The following is a 17,945-nucleotide window of genomic DNA, read 5'->3' on the forward strand; positions in this document are numbered from 1 at the left end:
TTCCATCTCCCTGGAAGATTGAAAGAGGAGAATTTGCCTCTTTCAATGTGTATCAGGAATCAACTTGTCCAGTTTGCTGAGACTGGACACCTTGGGTACCCGGGAACACGTTGTTATGGAAGTCTCTTTCTCAGTAGGGACTTACAGGTAGGAGCCTTCTCTTAGAAGGGGGCCTGGGAGGGGAGGCAATGATAGATACCCATCATTTACTCATGCATTCATTCGTTCACTGGACAAACTGAGTGTCTAGAGTCCCAGGTGCTGTTGTAGGTGCTGAGACAGTGTGAATACGATGGATCTGGTTCAGTCTTGCAATGTGTATTTTATACTGGACACACAATAAACATGTAAGCAAATAAATAAACAAGTTCATTTTAGATAGATAAACACTGTAAAGACAACAAGGAGGTGGGAAAGGAAGTAACCAGGAGCCTTATTTTGTCAGGACATCTGGGTAGACTCTCTGGGGAGGTGACATTTTTTTCCATCTTAAGTGAGATGTAATTGGCATATAACATTGTGTAAGTTTAAGGTATACAACGGCATGATTTGATAGACATATATATTGTGAAATGATTACCACAATAGGGTTAGTTAACACCTCCATCACATAATTACCTGTGTGCATATGTATGTGTGGTGACAACTGAAGATCTACTCTCTTAGCAACTTTTTTTTTAAAGATTTTATTTATTTATTTGAGAGAGAGAGAGAGTTTGCACAAGCAGGGGGGAGGGGCAGAGGGAGAGGGAGAAGCAGACTCCCTGCTGAGCAGGGAGTCCGACGCGAGGCTGGATCCGGTCCTGGGATCATGACCTGAACCGAAGGAAGACGCCCAACCGACTGAGCCACCCAGGCATCCGAGTTGTTGGTTTTTATTCTAAGTGCAACGAGAAGTTGCTGGACCAGTTGCAGTGGGGAAGAGTGCCATGATCTGACTCACGTTGTTTAAAGAGCCCTCTAATTTCCTTGTTAGGCAATGGGTTTCAGGGAGTGAGGGTGGAAGCAGGGAGATGAGGGAGGAGGTAACTGCAATAGTCCAAGCAAAAGCCAGCGGTGGCTGCGCCAGGATAGAAGCTTCCAGAATGATGAGCAGTGGGCATATTTGGCGCATGTTTTAAGTAGAGCCACCAGGACTTACTGATGGATCATATGTGAGGGGTGAGAAAAAGGAAAATAGGAATGGGATGGTAGCTGGAGAGAAACATGAGGCCCAAGGAGAATTTCTTTTCTTTCTTTTTAAAATATTTTATTTATTTATTTGAGAGAGAGAGAGCAAGCACGAGCAGGGGGACAGGCAGAGGCAGAGGGAGAAGCAGGTTCCCTGCTGAGCAGGGATTCCCGACATGGGACTTGATTCCGGGATCCTGGGATCATGACCTGAGCTGAAGGCAGACACTTAACCGACTGAGCCACCCAGGCACCCCCTAAGGAGAATTTCTAAAAGAAGTGGGGATCAGAGCAGACCAGATGACAGCTGCGTCATCCTGCCTCTTGATAGCCAGGAAGAGATAATGGTCTGCACCCCGTTCTGTGCTCTATCAAAAGCCAGTGTCTTCCCAAGATTTCCCCCTCCCAGGGGGACCTATATTCTCTTGGTCATCCTTGTCTTCAACTTCCTGCTTCTGCTGAATTATTATTCTCCATTTGGCATCTTGTGCCCTTTGGTGTCTGCCTTGACCTTTTACATAGACTGAGAGCTCAGTCCTCGAGGTGATGGAGAGCCTCGAGTGCCAGGGCAAGACACTCAAACTTCATCCTGAAACCAGTGGGGCCATTTTTCCATCCATGTAGTTATTCAACAAGTACTTCTGAGGACCTACTAGGTACATCACAGGAGAGAAGATGGTGAGCCAGGCAGAGTACATGGGGCATCCTTCAAAATGGGGAGACAGGTAATGATCAAATATTCACAAATACGTGTGTCTGGGTGGCTCAGTCGGTTAAGTGGCTGCCTTCGGCTTCGGTCATGTTCCCAGGGTCCTGGGATCGAGCCCTGCATCGGGCTCCCTGCTCAGCAGGGAGCCTGCTTCTCCCTCTGCCTGCCACTCCCCCTGCTTGTACTTTCTGTCAAATAAATAAATAAAATCTTTAAAAAATATTCACAAATAAATATAAATGGCGGCTCTGATAACAGCTTTCAGGAAAAGATCCTTGGTGTTATCCGAGTTTAATAAGGGGATTTGATCTAATTTGGAGGAAGCAAGAGCTAGGGTCCAAGGCTAAGAGTAAAGGGTGCTCTGGGCAGAGGGAACTTCTTAGGCAAAGGCCCTGGGGTGAGAGAAAGTGTGGACAGTATGATAGATTAAAGAAGACCTTGCAGGGGAGAGACTGTGTGGGATGAAAGCAGAGGTAAGTAAAGGGTAGACCTGCAGGGCTTTATGGTTGTGTTAAGGAGTTTTGTCTGTATCCTAAGAATAAAGGGAATCTACCAATGAGGTTTCAGTTGGGAGGATGTTATGATCAGATGTGCATTGTGAAAGTGCCCTGAGGTTCTCATGTGTAGAGTGGACTGGCAAGAGAAAAGGTCGATCAAGGTAGACCAGGTAGACTTTCTGAATTGTGAGAGTAGACCATTTGGACTTACTGGACTACTGAGTGGTGATAAAGATGGAGAACTGGGGCACCTGGGTGACTCACTGTGTTGAGTGTCTGACTCTTGATTTCAGCTCAGGTCATGATCTTGGGGTTGTGGGATCAAGCCCCACATCGAGCTTTGTGCTCAGCAGGCAGTCTGCTTGAGATTCTCTCTCCCTCTCCCTCTGCCCCCTTCAAATAAATAAATATATCTTAAAAAAAAAAAGATGAAGAACCATGCATGAACACAAAATATTGAAGAGTTAAAATCAACAAGACTTGGTGAGGGAAGGGAAATGGGGGTGAGGATAATGCCTGGGCATCTGAACCACTGACTTGATGGCAGTGGGAGGAGGAGGTGCTATGAAGATGATGAGAACTAGGTTCAAGAGAGGAGATCTTGCATTTCATTTTGAGCATGTTGGGATTGAGATGCTTTTGAGACATCCAAAGTGGGGCAGGTCAAAAAGTCAGCTGCATATATGGGTTTGGAGTTCTGAGGACATTTACGCTTGTAGGTGGTGATGGAAGCTTTGCCAAGGGTAAGTGGTTCTCAACTGGGAGGTGATTTCACATCCAGGAGACATTTGGCAATATCTGGAGACATTTATTGTCACAACGAGGAGGGGCTGTCTAGTGGGTGGAAACTGCTAAACATCCTATAGGGTGCAGAATTGTTACCCAGCCAAAATATCACTAGTGCTGAGGTTGAGAATCCTTGGTTTAGAGTAACATTTAATGGCTAGGTGGAGGAAGAAGAAAAGGAGATGCACTGAGGTAGGAGGGAACCATGCAAGCATGTATCATAGTGTCCAAGGGAAGGAAATGTATCAAGAAAGTGAGAGCACTCAACAGAGTCAAATCCTGCTGAGAGGTCAAGCAAGATGGTGGGCTGAGAAGTGTCCATTGGATTTAGAAACAGGGAGGCCACTGGTGACATGATGGGGTCAAAAACTAGATAAGAGTGGTGGAGGAGGGAGTTAGTGTAGGCAACTAGGAAGAGGAGAGAAGTGGGAGACAGATGGAAGGAGGAATCAAGTACGGTATTTTGGTTTTTTAATAGGGGAGACTTGAGTTCATTTAAAAATTAAGGAGAAAGTTCTGCCTGAAAGGGAGAAGTTGGATATGCAATACAAAGACAGGATATTGATTGTATAAGACTCCCAAGAAGGGAGAAAGGGACGGAACAAGAACAGCTGCATGAACCTTAAGATGAAGGGCAGCTCCTCCGCCATAACAGGAAGTAAGGACCAGGATGGGGAAGAAGTTTATAAATGATGACAGGAGAAGGGGGATTCTATTTTATGGCTCTAATTTTCCCTGGTTAGTCAGGGAAGGTTAAAGGAGAGTGGAGAATGTCTAGAGTCTTTCTGCTTAGTTCAAGTGGCCCCACGACAGTGTGCCTTCCCCATGCTACACAACCACGAAGAAAGCCTTCTTCAAGGTCCCCTCCTGAACTCCTGGCCTGAGGGTTGGCCTCTGAGCCTAGATAGAGCTCAGATGTCCAACTCCAGTATTTATGAGGTAAGACTTGTGATGGGTTCTCATGAAGTCCCCCATTCTTGAAGATTAATGCCGTTTGTAACAGCCCATCAAGAAAGCCTTTGTAATAATCCTTGGAAAAGACCCATAAAATCCACTTTGATGAATTTTAGGAAATGGCATTGGAAAATACAGTCCCCCTACCCTCGTTAATCCTGGGACACAGCAGTCAGTTGCAGTGGACATTCAGAGGCCTGTGGAAGCTTCAGCTCAGGAAGAGGAAGCTTCAGCTAATGGATTTCTCAGCCAGTTATGAAGGTCAAGCTCAGGCAAGGTGGAACCCGATACTGAGATAGACCAGGCTCAACTCAGGTTCCAAGATGGGATTAGTTCAAGTCCTGGGACAGAACAGGGATACATCCTTGAGGTCTTAAGATACTCCGTGGTTGACTCTGACACAGAGGAGGGTCAGCCCCAAACCCTGGGTAGACAAAGGCTGAACTTGGGTCCAGGGAAAGACCAAAGATAAGCCTGGTCCCAGGAGACCAGGAACAAATCCAGGTCCTGAGTGCACCAGGGCTATAGTGGAAACCTGAGATAGACAAGGCCAAACCCAGGTCCTGGGGTAGACCAGAGCAGTGCTTAGGACGACAGAAACAGAAAATAGTCTTATCCTGGGGGAGTTGAGGGAGAGCAGGTTTGCCCTGTGGGGATCTCCCTACTTGTTGAGATTCTTCCCTCAAACTGTTGAGTACCTCTGTGATCAATAGCCATTGCAAATGACATGGCATATCCCAGGACTGATGAAGGGACGTGAATTTTATTTTCCAATGTAAGGTCATCCTGGGACCCGAGTTTGAGCCAGCGTAGGCCCATGAGCCTGGAAACGTGCTCCGCAGAGCTGACAGCTTGGGAATGTCCAGGGTGGCCGTGCCTCCCTGCATGTGGACCGTGACCTCTCTGATGCAGACTAGAGCAATCCCTGTGTTCCACACAGGCACATAACGCACAGGGGCTCACACATTCACACGGCAGCACACGCACACGCACACACACACACACACACAGCACCAAACCCACGCCTGTGCCTCAAACACACAGCAACATGCTTTGCACAGGTGTACACAGCGGCCGCACACAAATCCTCGTGCACGACATGCACAGACCGCATCCCCGTCTCACAGAGACCCCGTCAGCCGACCAAGGCACCACAGCACCACACTCAGGCACAGCCCCCCGTGATGACCCTGTCGTATTTGTGACAGTGGCATGATTCTAGGGGGAGTGGTGTGCTCTGAGAACAGCACCCCTTGGCGGTGTGCAGTGCAACGCCTTGCCTTTCACACTCACGGTGTTTCCCGCACAGTCTTGCACAGTCCTACTCAATCCCTGGTTTACGCGTGCCTGTGTGTAATTTCATACACTCGCTGATGCTCACACACTTGGGCTTATAAACGGCTACGCGCAGTTCGTGCTCTCGGCCACCCACACGTGCCACACGTCCATCTCACTTTTCAAATGAACTCATGCAGTTGACAGGGGTCTCTGCCTTGTGTGGTCGCCTGGGGACCCCAGCTGCCAGAGGCTTCTCGTCAACACACACTTTTTGCCACAACTGCTGAGACAGGAACGTGGAAAGTCACGAACGTGGCAAGTCACGCACTGGCTCTTAAAGCTGTCAGCACAAGTCACTAACACTCACAGAGCGCTGGCCAGAGGGAGTCACAGGGCCACGCCGGGGAAGCACAGCTTGATCATCATGTGCCCGAGGGAGAGAAGAAATGGGAAAGTTGTGAACAGTTGCTTACACATTCAGGGAGTCACACGCTCACACCCGCAGCCTCACACACGCACGCTTGATCTCTGCCTGTATGGACCAGCCTTTACGACCCGTCCCTCTCCTTGGGGCCAGGCAGGGGGCCGCACATGCCCTCCCGTGGCTTGCCTGCAGAACTCCCTTGCCTCCTGGCACATCTGAGGGGCCTCCCCCTCCCTCCTGAGACGGGGGTCCCAGGGTAATGAGTTTCCAAGCCCAAGCTGAGAAGGCAGTGCAGACACCTTCTCTGCCCCCGGAGTGGGCGGTATTTTTCCACAGACGCTGGGGAAGAATAATAATAGGCATTGGGAGATCTCTGTATTGGCTGACAACCTTCCCCATCTTGCCAGCTGCAGCTTGGAAGGGGAGCCCCGAGGGGAGAAGGCAAATCCAGAGAGACCCCCGTTCTCCCCACCCGCATGTCCTCCCAACACCACAGGAGACCCTCTCCTTCCCCTCATGGCCCACCCAGTCCTCCTTTCGACTACTTAAATATTCCAAGGCAGGAAACTCATGAATATTTATAGGGGCCTGGCAGGGAGAGAGATAAAAAAAAAAAACATTTGGAATTTATGAACCAAGATCCGTCTATAAATAACAGGCCTGTGGCTGATGGGGTTCTTCCCTCACCCACCACATTCCTTCAAGTTCAGTTCCAACCCCATCCAAGGCTCCCAGACACAGGCGTGCATGCACGCACACACGCACACGCACTCACACGCACAGGCACACAGCTTGGCTATGGTTGCACAGATTCCCATCCTCCCGTGCACTGTCACACACCCACAGCGAGTACACAGACATGCGTTAGGACCTGCCTGTGGTCTGGCCCGCCGCCTCCCTTCTGCACGCAGAATCTCAGATGCAAAATCTGTTTGAACGTGTCCGGGCATCCTCCTGTGTCCACGTTCAGGCAGATGCAGCCCCTTGGGCTCAGACCAGCACACACGACACACAGTCACACACAACCTCACACACCATGGAAACGCCTGCGGCCCCAGCGCATGGGCCCCCTCCCTGACCCGTGGCTTCCCCTCTGGGCCTTGGCTTCCTCATCTGTGTAAGCGGACACTTCAAGTCCCTACCTCATAGGGTGTTTGTGCAGAATTTTAACGAACCAATACCAAGTACCCGTTGTGGGCAAGGTACTGTTGTAGGTGCTCGCGACTAACAGTGAACAAAAACAGGTAAAAATCCCTGCCTGGCGTTCTGGAGGGAAGAATAATAATACACACAATCAGTGCACAAAGGTGTCAGAAAGTTGGTAAGGTAGAGAGGGGCTAGGTAGTGCTGAGACACTTGTACTTTTGACGGGGGTGGGAGCCATCAGGGAAGGGTTCTGGAAACGGTGACATTGAAGGAAAGATTTGAAGGAGATGGAAGGACATTCCAGGCAGAAGGACTTAGCCAGTGCAAAAACTTGATAGAGAAGAAGCAGGTTCCAGGCATTGCAGGAACAGGGAGCAGACCCGCAGGGCTGGAGCAGAGTGAGGGAGGGGGAGAGAGGGACAGAGACAGGGCAGGGAGGGAACGGGGCAGATCACGCAGGGCCCTGTGGGCTGCGGTGAGGATTTTGCCCAGAGGAGGTGGGAGCCATGGAGGGTTCTGGACAGAGGAAGACTATGGCCTGAGGTTCTGCCTGGGCAGAGGCACCCTCCCTGGGAAGATGACTGTTGCGATGGGGAGAAGTGAGTAGAAGAATCAGAAATTGTAAAGCTGTGGGGTGCCTGGGTGGCTCAGTCGTTAAGCATCTGCCTTTGGCTCGGGTCATGATCTCAGGGTCCTGGGATCGAGCCCCGCTTCGGGCTCCCTGCTCAGCGGGAAGCCTGCTTCTCCCTCTCCCTCTCCCACTCCCCCTGCTTGTGTTCCCTCTCTCGCTGTGTCTCTCTCTGTCAAATAAATAAATAAAATCTTAAAAAAAAAAAAAGAAATTGTAAAGCTGTATGAGAAAGAGGCGATTAAATCTGTCTCTAAGTGAATGCATTCAAGGATTCCTTCTTTAATTCCAGAAATGTTTATTGAGCACGTACTATGTGCAGAGCACTGTTCTAGTTTGAGAATGCAGCGATGAACAAAGCGATAAACATCCCTGCCCTTGGGGAGCCGACAGTATCATGGGGGAGACAGACAAGAAACAAGATAAATTTTAATGCAGGATCAAGAGATAGTGCATTTTTATGTAGAAAATGCAACAGAGCGAGCCCTGGAGAGTAGTGATGGGGGCTGCACATGGACACTGGTTGGACTGGGCACAACTCGGGATGCATTCTGAAGCCAGAGCTGCTCTCAGGATTGGCAGGCGGATTGCATGTGGAAATGACAGACCTTGGTGCCTGGGTGTGAATGTGAGCTTTGAAGGGACACCCACATGGATACCCTTAGGTTGAATGTTCATTGATCCCCCCCATCCTAGGTTGGGTTCCCGAGAAGCAGAACCCAAGTCAGGGATTTGGAGCACATGATTAACTGTGAGTGGAGGGTAAGGGAAGCAGGAGTGGGGAGGGGATGGATGAGGTCTCAGGTAAATTCCAGGCTTGGCCTGCTCCACGGGGGTGGAGGTCCCTCTGGAATGTAACTTGCATTGCAGAGGGGTGGGCTTCTGGACCACTGTGTCAATCCTGTTTTAGCTGCTCCTGGGGGTGGGGGATGCCTCGCAGGCCTTTCCAGGGTGTGGTGATTCCCCAAAGCCAAGGGTAGGTCTCCAGAAAAGGTCACAGGTGCTAGCTGTGAGCTCCCACTCTCAGCATCTGTGGGTTGGGTGTGCCCAGTGAGGAAAGCTGGGCAGAGACCCAAGAGTATCTCCTATACCCCCAGGCTCCAACGAATAGGGTCACAGGAGCACCAGGCATTTATGCCAATCATAGCGTGGATGTCTGACACCAGAACCTGTTCTCAGCTCTCTCGGGATGAAAATCAGGCCAGCTTGGCGCCAGGGCTCCCCGAAACATCTGAGATCCTTTCTGGATTCATTAACTGCCGGAGACTCAGCCCTCTGCTTCCCAGAGTTGTCTGGGAATTGCAGATAGGAACTGAGAGGAAGAGATGCTGCCCTGAAGCAGGTCAGAACAGCTCATTTAATTCTCCCATGGTCTTATCGAAAGACACTGCTATGGTGCCCATTTTGCAGATGTGGAAATGGATGCACAGAGAAGTTAAATCACTTGCTGAAGGTCACACAGCTAGAAAGTGGAGCAGCTAGGATTTGAACTCAAGTTTTTAGGTTCCAGGGGTCTATGTGCTCCCAAGCTACCCCCAACTGCCTTAGACCCCACGACTCCTTCAAAACCCAGAGCCTTTGTACCCACCCTTAGAAGGAAGGGGAAGAAGGGAGGTGAGCCTGAGAGAGGGTGGGCACAGAGGGTGGGAGAAAGAGGTCCCATGGAGGACTTGGAGTGTGCAGGAGGCATTTGTTCATTCATTCATTCATTCATTCATGTCCTGATGAGGCCAGCATGTGCTGGTTTTGGGGCCCCAGTGGGAAAGTAGATCCAGCCCTGTGCTTGTGGAGCTCACAGCTTAGTAGGGGCACACAGATGCCCACCCAGGCAAGGAAAGGTATAAAATATAAGAACCTTGTGAGAGGTAAGGGGTAGAGAACTATGGAGACACACCATGGGAGGGGTCCCTGATCTAACTTCAGGGATGGAGCAGGTCCCTGATCTATCTTCAGGGACGGAGCAGGGATTAGCAGGCAGTGATGTTTACTCTCAGCCCTGGAGGAGGCACAGAGTTTGGAGAGTCTTGGGGTAGCTGGCTGGAGGGCAGCAGAGTAGAAATACCAGCATCTGCATAGCCCCACAGACCTGCATTTGTAATTCCAGCCCCTGGAATTACAGCATTGTAAAAAAAAGAAGCAGCATTGTAAAAAACGTTGTACATTTATTGAGCACCTACTATGTGCCAAGTGCTGTTCTAGGCATTGGGAACCTGGTAGTGGCCAAGGTATGAGGTGTTTGTACTTGTACATTTACTTCCCTTTGGGAAAGAGCTACACCAGCTAACAAATATATATAGTAAGGTGTCTGCCATGACAAGTGCCAGGCAGGGAGATGGGGACTGAAAAGGGCTTCTTTAAGGAGGTAATCGGGGAATGCTTCTCCGAGGAGGTGACTTTTAAACTTAGCTCTTAACTATGGACAAGAAGGATCCAGCATTATCACTATCCTATCAGACTTATTCTGGGGCACGAAATGGGACAGTTCACCTGAGCAAATGCTCTGTAAGTTTGTAGCTTGGTGGTTAAGACAACTTTAGGGAGAGTCAGTATAGGGCCACAGTCCTGTGGGCTGGCCACTTACCTGGTGTCCCTTACATCTATTCCTTGCCCTTCCTTTGTTCTCTGTATTGCAGGGCAGTTGACCCCTGAAAACTACATCTCCCAAGTTCCCTTGCTCACTGGCTTCCTGTTTGCTTCAGCCAATGGGAGGCTGTGGTGGCAGTTGGAGGCGGGAGGAAGAGAAAAGTCAGAGGATTTCTCCGCTCCTTTCTTTGCTGTAGGCTGTGGCCTTGTCTCCTCCCTGGGTCCAGCTCCCACCTGCCACGATTCCTGCTTAGTGGTCCTGGCTCCTGGGCTCTGGTAACACCCCTCCTCCCTTTGCCCTGCCAGCCCTGAAGCTTTTTGCATTTACTATTCTTTTGATCATTCACTCCCCCACTTCCCTCTTTCAGCCTTTCTGGCTCCTCAGTATCATACTCGCCATACTAAATTCCCTCCATGGAAACATCTAGCATGACCTCTGTTCCCCTCTGTTCCATATCAGGCTCCACCTCACGACTTTTCCTCCTCACCTTACACGGTTCTTAGTCTGTATGGTTCGAAGCTCTGCACATAGGCACTCATTTACCTCCACAACAACCCTGATTCACAGATGGGGAAACCGAGGTACGGTGAGGTTCAAGTCACTTGTGCAAGGTCACGTGGCTAGGAAGTGACACTAGAAGGTCCCTTGCGCATGCACTGTGCATGCATAGTGCCTGGCACCCAGGCGGTGCTTGGCAAGGCTGGGGACAATAATAATCATTACGTGTGGAGCTGGTCTCTGCTTAGTACCGAGGCTGGAGGTGATGCTGAAATGCCACCTGGGATGGACAGCACAATGCATGCTGATTGAAGGCTCTTCTGGGACCTGCCACCTGGCAGAACAATCTTCAGGCTCCTGCTGGCTCCCGTCCCAGACCTGGAGGAGAAGGGGCAAAGGGACTGTCTCTGGCCGCTGGGAGCAGCTGCTCGACGCTTAGCTGGGATCGATTTCCCTTCAAGTGGCCCATTCTCGCTAACAAAGGGCTCTGGTGACCCTGGTGGCTGTCACTGCCCCCTCCCCTCTAAGAGGAGGATGTGTCTCACGGCTGCAGCTGTTTTCTGTCTTTGAGATTCCTTTCTTTGAAAGCTCTGGAAAACTCACAAGGATGGGCCAAGTCAGCCCTCTGATGTGTTCATCTGGTGGATTTCTCTGCCTCTCTGTCTTGCTCGGGCCAGTCCAGCCTCCATGATGTTCCTGACCAGATCCTTCCCTACTCACACATGGTTACGGGCTGAATTGTGTCCCCCCACCAAACTCTCTCTCCTCTGCCCCCCTGGCTCCTATGGCTGCCGTCGTTGACCGGGTTCCACTGGACACTGGAGGGCAGGGGTTCCGGGAAGCGAGGGCTGCAGGAGTCAGCCTCCCAGAGTGCAGAGAGGATGGAGGCGTGGGGAGAGAGGATCTGGACAGACTAGCAGAATACCCAGCTCACCTCCCGCCTCCCGCTTTGAGCTTCGGCACCCCACTGCACAACTTTCAAGTGTGCTGCACCTCTTCCTACCAGAGTGGGACTGACATGAGGGCTGGGATCTTTGTCTCATTTGCTGCTGTGTCTCCAGTGCCTAAAGCGTGCTGAGCACATAGTAGGTGCTCAATAAATATTGGTGGGATGCTCAGTTCTCCCCCCGACCCAGGTCTTTGCCCACACTGCTCCCTCTGCCTAGAACCCTCTCATTCACCCTGCTGACTCCTGCCCATTCATCCAGTCTGTTTGGCTATGGCTTCTTCCAGAAGGCTGTCCCTGAACCCTCAAACCCAGGATCCATAGCCAGGCTCTTCTTACAGCATCCTATACTGCCCCCAACATGACACTTGTCCTACTGTTTTACATTCGCCCCTTCACTTGTCTTTCAAATATATTAGCTCCCTTAACCCTCAAAACACCAACGTTGTCATCAACCCCCTCCCCTTTGAGAGACAGGCAAACTGAGGCTCAGAGAGGGTAAGTAACTTGCCCAAGGTAACACAGAGCCAGGATTTAAATGCAGACTGTCTGGCCCCCCAGATACTGGGCTGCCTTTTTCTATTCCCCGTCAGCACCTACCTGCTTATTTTTATTCCATAATCCATTTTATCGCACTCCCTTGTGTATGACATTGCTTGTGTTAAGCCATTTGAATCTATGAACAACAATCTCAATAACGTCACTCCTGTTCTTAGCCCCATATTACAGTTCGGGAAACGGAGGCTTGGGGTGGCTGTCGCTTTCCCAAGGTCACACAGCAGAGCTGGAATTTGAACTTAGGCGATGGGCTCCAGAGTCAAGAGCCCTCAGTGACCATGCTCTGTGGCCTCACCTCGGCTGGAGGAACTGAGTGCGTTTGCGACTCACTTCCTTGAAACCCCAGGATGTTTGTCAAAGATGCAGCCAAATGGCAAAAGGTTTGGACCCCACATTAACTTGCCGCCCCCCCCCCCCAGGGGCATACACGGAGCCAGTGGAATTGGGTTTTCAGACAGTGCTGGCCCCTGGCTGTCCCTGTGATTTATTAGCTGGCAGGTTGGTCCCCTGTCACCTCCTGACCACACTATCCAGCCTTCCAAGGTTTCCTCCCTCCAGCCCCCACCTGGGAGCCTCGAAGCAAACACCTCCATTTTGTTCAGGGGCGTCCATGGCTAATGGCATGAAATGCCTCAGCCAGCCACAGAAGATAAATTTCCCCCACGACGACCTTTTCCATGCGCCGATGGATTGATTTCAGAAATCCATCCCCAGCCAATATGCCCAGCCCCAGCCCCCACCGCGGGCGCTGATGGCTGCAAATTTATGCCCAGTCTAGAAATTGAATTCCTGTAAGTAGAGGGAAGTGTCGGGAAAGCTCACCCAGGCTCATTTTTACTTCTGACAAACTTCAGGCGAGAGATTAAACTCGGGCCAGTGTCTTCCAGCAGCAGGGACTGTGGTGGGGGGGTGGGGAATGACCTCGACGGGGGCATTTTTCTCATGCCCCTGCATTCAACCTCGCCTGCCAGGGCTGAGAAATAAAAAGCAGCCAGACCCGCAGGCCTGCATGGTTAAAGGGAGTTCCCACTGCTGACCTGCTAATGTTAGAAAAGGGGCACACTCTGTGTACCCAAAGGCAGGCCTCCAGGTCCCCATGGCAAATATTGAGCCATTCAGAGGGACGGGAAATAAAGCTTCCAATTCATCTCCGTCACCAGCCAGGCTCCTGCACCAGTTCCTGAGGCTGGCTTAGTCTCAGCAACTTTGTGGGGTTCTAATTAAGCTTCCTTGGGCTGTGACAGAGAGGACATCAAAGTGTGGATGATTCCAGAGCCCCAAACCCCCACCCTGCCCCTGCCAGCGGCCCAAAGGCCGGGGAGGGAGAGGCAGAGAAATCAAGTGACAGCTCTGGGAAGGAAGAAACCCGTCTTGCTGGAAAGATCTCTCTCCCTTGCCTTGAAAAATGAGACGTCTGATGCAAATGTAGCTGCTTCTCTTTGGTACAAAAAAACCCTAAATATTAAAGAAATGAATCCTTGATGTCTACAAAGAAAGGATCAAAAAGGAACCCTTCTGAAAAGAGAAGGGCTTTTATTTCACTGTGAACTTTTCTAGATCTAGCCTCTGGCAGGGATGCCTACAGAACACGGGGTATGGGAGAATAAAGAAATAAATGATTGCCATTCATGTATTCATTCACTTAGGAAGTGTCTGTGAAGCAGCTACTGTGTGCTAGGCATCGGGAGGTGTGCCAGGGAACCGCGGGGAGAAATTAAGACCTGGTTCCTGCCCTTCAAAGCCAGTGGGGCATGTGCAAAGTCCTTAGCCACTAGTCCTCAAAACTGTCAAGGTCCTGAGAAACAAGGAAAGGCTGAGAAACGATCACATCTCGACATGAGATGAGGGAGATGAAGGAGGAGATGAAGGAGATGTGGGGACTGAATGCAATGTGGGATTCTGGATGGGACTCTGGACCAGGAAAAGGACATTAATGGAAAAACTGGGGAAATCTGATAAAGTCTGAAATTTAATCATAGTGGTGCACCAATGTTGGTTTCTTAGTTGTGACAAGGGTACCATGGGTACGTAAGATGTTATCAACAGGGGAAATCAGGTGGAGGGTGTATGGAAGCTCTCCATCCTGTCTTCACAACTTTTCTGTAGATCTAAAATTATTCCAGAATAAAAAAAAATTATTTAGAAAAGGTCCTACTGACTGAGCATGCGGTGTGCCAGGCACTGCAGTTGACTCTTGACATGTACTAACTCCTCATCCTGATGACAGCCGTGTGAAGCCTGGCTATTATGATCACAAATTTTAGATGAGAAAGCAGAGAGGTTAAGAAAGGCACAGAGGGGTTAAGCTACTTGCCCCAGGTCACACAGGAAGGAACAGATCAGAATTTGGACTGAAGTCAGCCTGTGCTGTTAAACTCTAGAGCTGCCTGTTTGTGCACATGTGTTTATTGAGCAACTACTGTTTCATTCAGGGTCTGACTAAAGAAACATCTCTTCGAGGAATTGTAGGGATTTTAATTTGGGGAACTGGATACAAAGATGATGGAAGAGATATAAAACTAAACAAGGGTTGGAGATGAAACCCAGAGATTAGCAACAGCAGAGAGCCTCTATCCCTTACGACTTGGGGTCAAACAGAAAAAGTAGTAAAAACCGAGCCCAGGAGTAGAGCTATTAGTGAAAGCTGAAGCCACAGAGGAGATGTAACTGTAGGGAAAATACTACTGCTTCTCCCTTTGTCCTGCCCCCAGATCTTCCCTGAATGCCTTTCATTGGCTGCACCTTTCCGGAAGCCAGAGAGCAAGGCAGTGTGGGAAATGTAGTTCCCAACCATGCGGAGCAGGGGAAGCTGTCCAGCAGCTTACAACCAAGTGTGTGTGTGTGTTCAGAGAGCAGAGAGCAGTTTTGATCTCCTTTTTACAAAGGACAGAGGCCAAGTGATCTGCTTAGAATCTCACAAAAGAATAGCTGCCTATCCCGGACTTGCATAGGGTTCTTATGAGGATTGGTGAGAAATCAGCTGCAAAGCACCCAGAAGAGGGCTTGGGTCACAGGATGTGTGCCCTGAGTGTTAGCTGTTACTGATAATGATGATGATACTATTATTAATTATTATTATTATTATTACTACTACCACTTTCGTGATGCTGAAGGACCTCTCTTTGCATAGAATGGGCATATCCCATGGTCACAGGACTCTGTGTTTATGTCTTGGGGGCAATACTAAAAATGCCATTTAAAGCATCGAAACCAGAGCACCCCACTCTGCGAAGGCCTGAGCAGATTTTCCCCATGTGAAGGGAGCGGAGGGGAGTATCCTAAGCAAAGCACAGAGCTCTGGATGAAAGTCCAGAGGCGGGAAAAAGGAACTAAAATAACTGTGTGGGGCGGAGACAGGCAAGTGGGGAGGCTGAGAATTCAGCTGGGCTCCATGGGGCAGGACTAGTGACTGGCTTTATGCGGAGGGCACCTGGAGGTATGAAGGGTTTGATGTGGAAGTGACATGTCAAAAGCCAGCTCTGGCTTCTCTGGGAGAATGGATCAGAGCTGTAAGTCTTGAGGCCAAGCTTCCATGAAGGGAGAGGCTCTTCTCCCCTGAGCATCATGGCTAAGAGCAAGGATTTGAGAGTCTGACAGGCCAGGGTCCAAATCCTGGCTTGGATACTTATCTGCACTGAGTTTGGACGACTGATGTGCCTCTCTGTGCCTCAGTTTTTCCATCTGTAAAATGGAGCTAGTGTTAGTACCTACCCCACTGCATGAGGGGAGGCTAAGAGGACTTTGTGTTTGTAAAGCAGCTTAGTGTCTTCGTCTGTTTGGGCTGCAGAACACACGAAGTATAGATGGAGGGGCTTAAGCAACCGACAGTTATTTCCCATAGTTCTGGAGGCTGCGGAGTCTGTCAAGGTGCTGGCGGGTTCGGTGTCTGAAGAGAACCAGATTCCTGGCTCATAGACTGTCTTCTCACTGTGTCCTCACGTGGTGGGAGGGAGAAGGGAGCTCTCTGAGGCCTCTTATCAGGGCACCAATCTCGCTACCAAAGGCCTCACCTTCAAATACCATCACACTGGGGGTTGGGTTTCAAACATACGGATTTTGGGGAGACAGAAACATTCAGTCCATAGCATAGGGCAAGCTCTATAAGTGTTAAATAAAATAGGAGGCCTCAGTGGGGGTGCTTGGTGTCTGCTCCTCTCCATCCATTCTGTGACTTTAAATCCCATCTCTCTGCAGGCGGCACCCAAATACACATCTCAGACTCTTTTTTTTTTTTAAGAATTTATTTATTTATTTGACAGACAGAGAGAGAGAGAGAGAGCACAAGCAGGGGGAGCGGCAGGCAGAGGGAGAGGGAGAAACAGGCTCCCCACTGAGCAGGGAGCCCGATGTCGGACTCGATCCCAGGACCCTGGGATCATGACCTGAGCCGAAGGCAGACGCTTAACGACTGAGCCACCCAGGCGCCCCAACATCTCAGACTCTTGATTTCCATCCCCCCCATCTGCCCTTGCCCCTGCCACAGGCCCCTCCTCCAGCCTTCTCCATCTCAGCAAACGACACTCCCATTTCACCCACCCTATCGCTCATCTCCCTCCTCTTTCCTTCCACCCATGTCTGGCCCCTCTGCAAATCCTGTGAACTCTGACTTGTCCATCCCAATTGCATCTACCCTGGGGAGGCCCTCATTATGGCTCATCTGGACAACTGTGTGGTAAGCAGCAAGTTCAAAGGCCCTGGGGTGATAAAGAGCTCAGGAGTCATGGAGGACCTGAAAGGAGCCCTGGGAGACTCAGCAGGCTCGGGAGGTTTGTTCCCTCCCAGAAAGGTCTCCTCAAATAGGGTGTTCATGAGTTTTAGGGGCGGGGGTGGTGGGGACTTGCACTTTCTCAAAGCAAGCTTGTCTGATGACTGGCGTGACCCTTGAATGATGCAAAAACCTGCCCATACGCCCTACTTTGAGAGCTGTCTGCAGGGATTCATGGTGGTTCCAACACAGTGTGGGCCACACTCGGACGGAATGGACTGAGTGTGTAAATCTTGCACAAGGCAAGCCTTCTCCACACCTTCCTTGGACTTGAGCAGGGGAGGTCAGTCAAACTGAAAGACCTGTGTTTCCTCCTGCATTTCCCAAGGAAGTCTATGTTATTGATTATTGGTCCACATTAGCACTGGGATGGCAGAGCCTAAGACATCCTAGAACATTAGTATTGGCTTTGACTGGGGCTCAAGCGGGGCTAGGGGTCTTCTGTCCCCAAGGTGTGGTGGCTTCAGAGGGTAAGAGTTTGTGCTGTGTTGCTAGACTGGATAGCCGCTCAGGGCAAGATGGGAGGGAGGGAATGAATGAAAGAATGAGTGAGTGAATGAATGAGTGAATGGACTCGCAGTCACCCCCAGCCACAGGCTGTCACAGGCAAAGCCCCAGCTGCTTAGGCTGTGGAGGCATGGGTGAGCTGATACCGTCTTTAAGACCTGTCAAGTTTATCACTCAGGGGGCATTTGCCCAATATCTCGAGGTCTGACAGGAGCAGCCTGCTATTTTCTCAAGCCCTCCAAAGGGACGCGGTCCCTGTCACGGCTCAGACGTGGCAGACAGGCATGTCCCTGTGTATTCATCACGGCCCTTCTGCCATACCAGCAGTCAGGGAGAAGTCATGGCCGCCCCTCAGCCTGCCGGGTGCCTGTCTCCAGCCTGATACCACACAATCCCTGATCCCTCTTTAGGACAGACAGAAGCTAGTTTGGTGGCAGAAGGGGAAACGCGTGGTGGATCTGTCAAGAGGTTTGCTCTCTGTCCCATTGGCCACCC

General features: G+C 50.4%; 1 protein-coding gene across 3 annotated transcripts in view; it reads left to right on the plus strand.

Annotated features, from left to right (window-relative positions):
• Nucleotides 1-17,945, plus strand: part of OLFM2 (olfactomedin 2) — a 59,483-nt gene that overhangs the window by 29,975 nt on the left and 11,563 nt on the right. Inside the window, exon 1 of one of the 3 annotated variants that reach the window (XM_036119648.2) lies at nucleotides 8,731-8,934. The exons of the other annotated variants lie outside the window; for them this stretch is intronic. The gene's annotated coding sequence lies outside the window, so the exon portion shown is untranslated. Of the gene's footprint in view, nucleotides 1-8,730; nucleotides 8,935-17,945 lie in introns of those variants that run through there. 3 annotated transcript variants of the gene reach the window in all.

Source organism: Halichoerus grypus, chromosome 1 (genome assembly GCF_964656455.1).
Source record: "Halichoerus grypus chromosome 1, mHalGry1.hap1.1, whole genome shotgun sequence".
Classification (NCBI taxonomy): Eukaryota; Metazoa; Chordata; class Mammalia; order Carnivora; family Phocidae; genus Halichoerus; species Halichoerus grypus.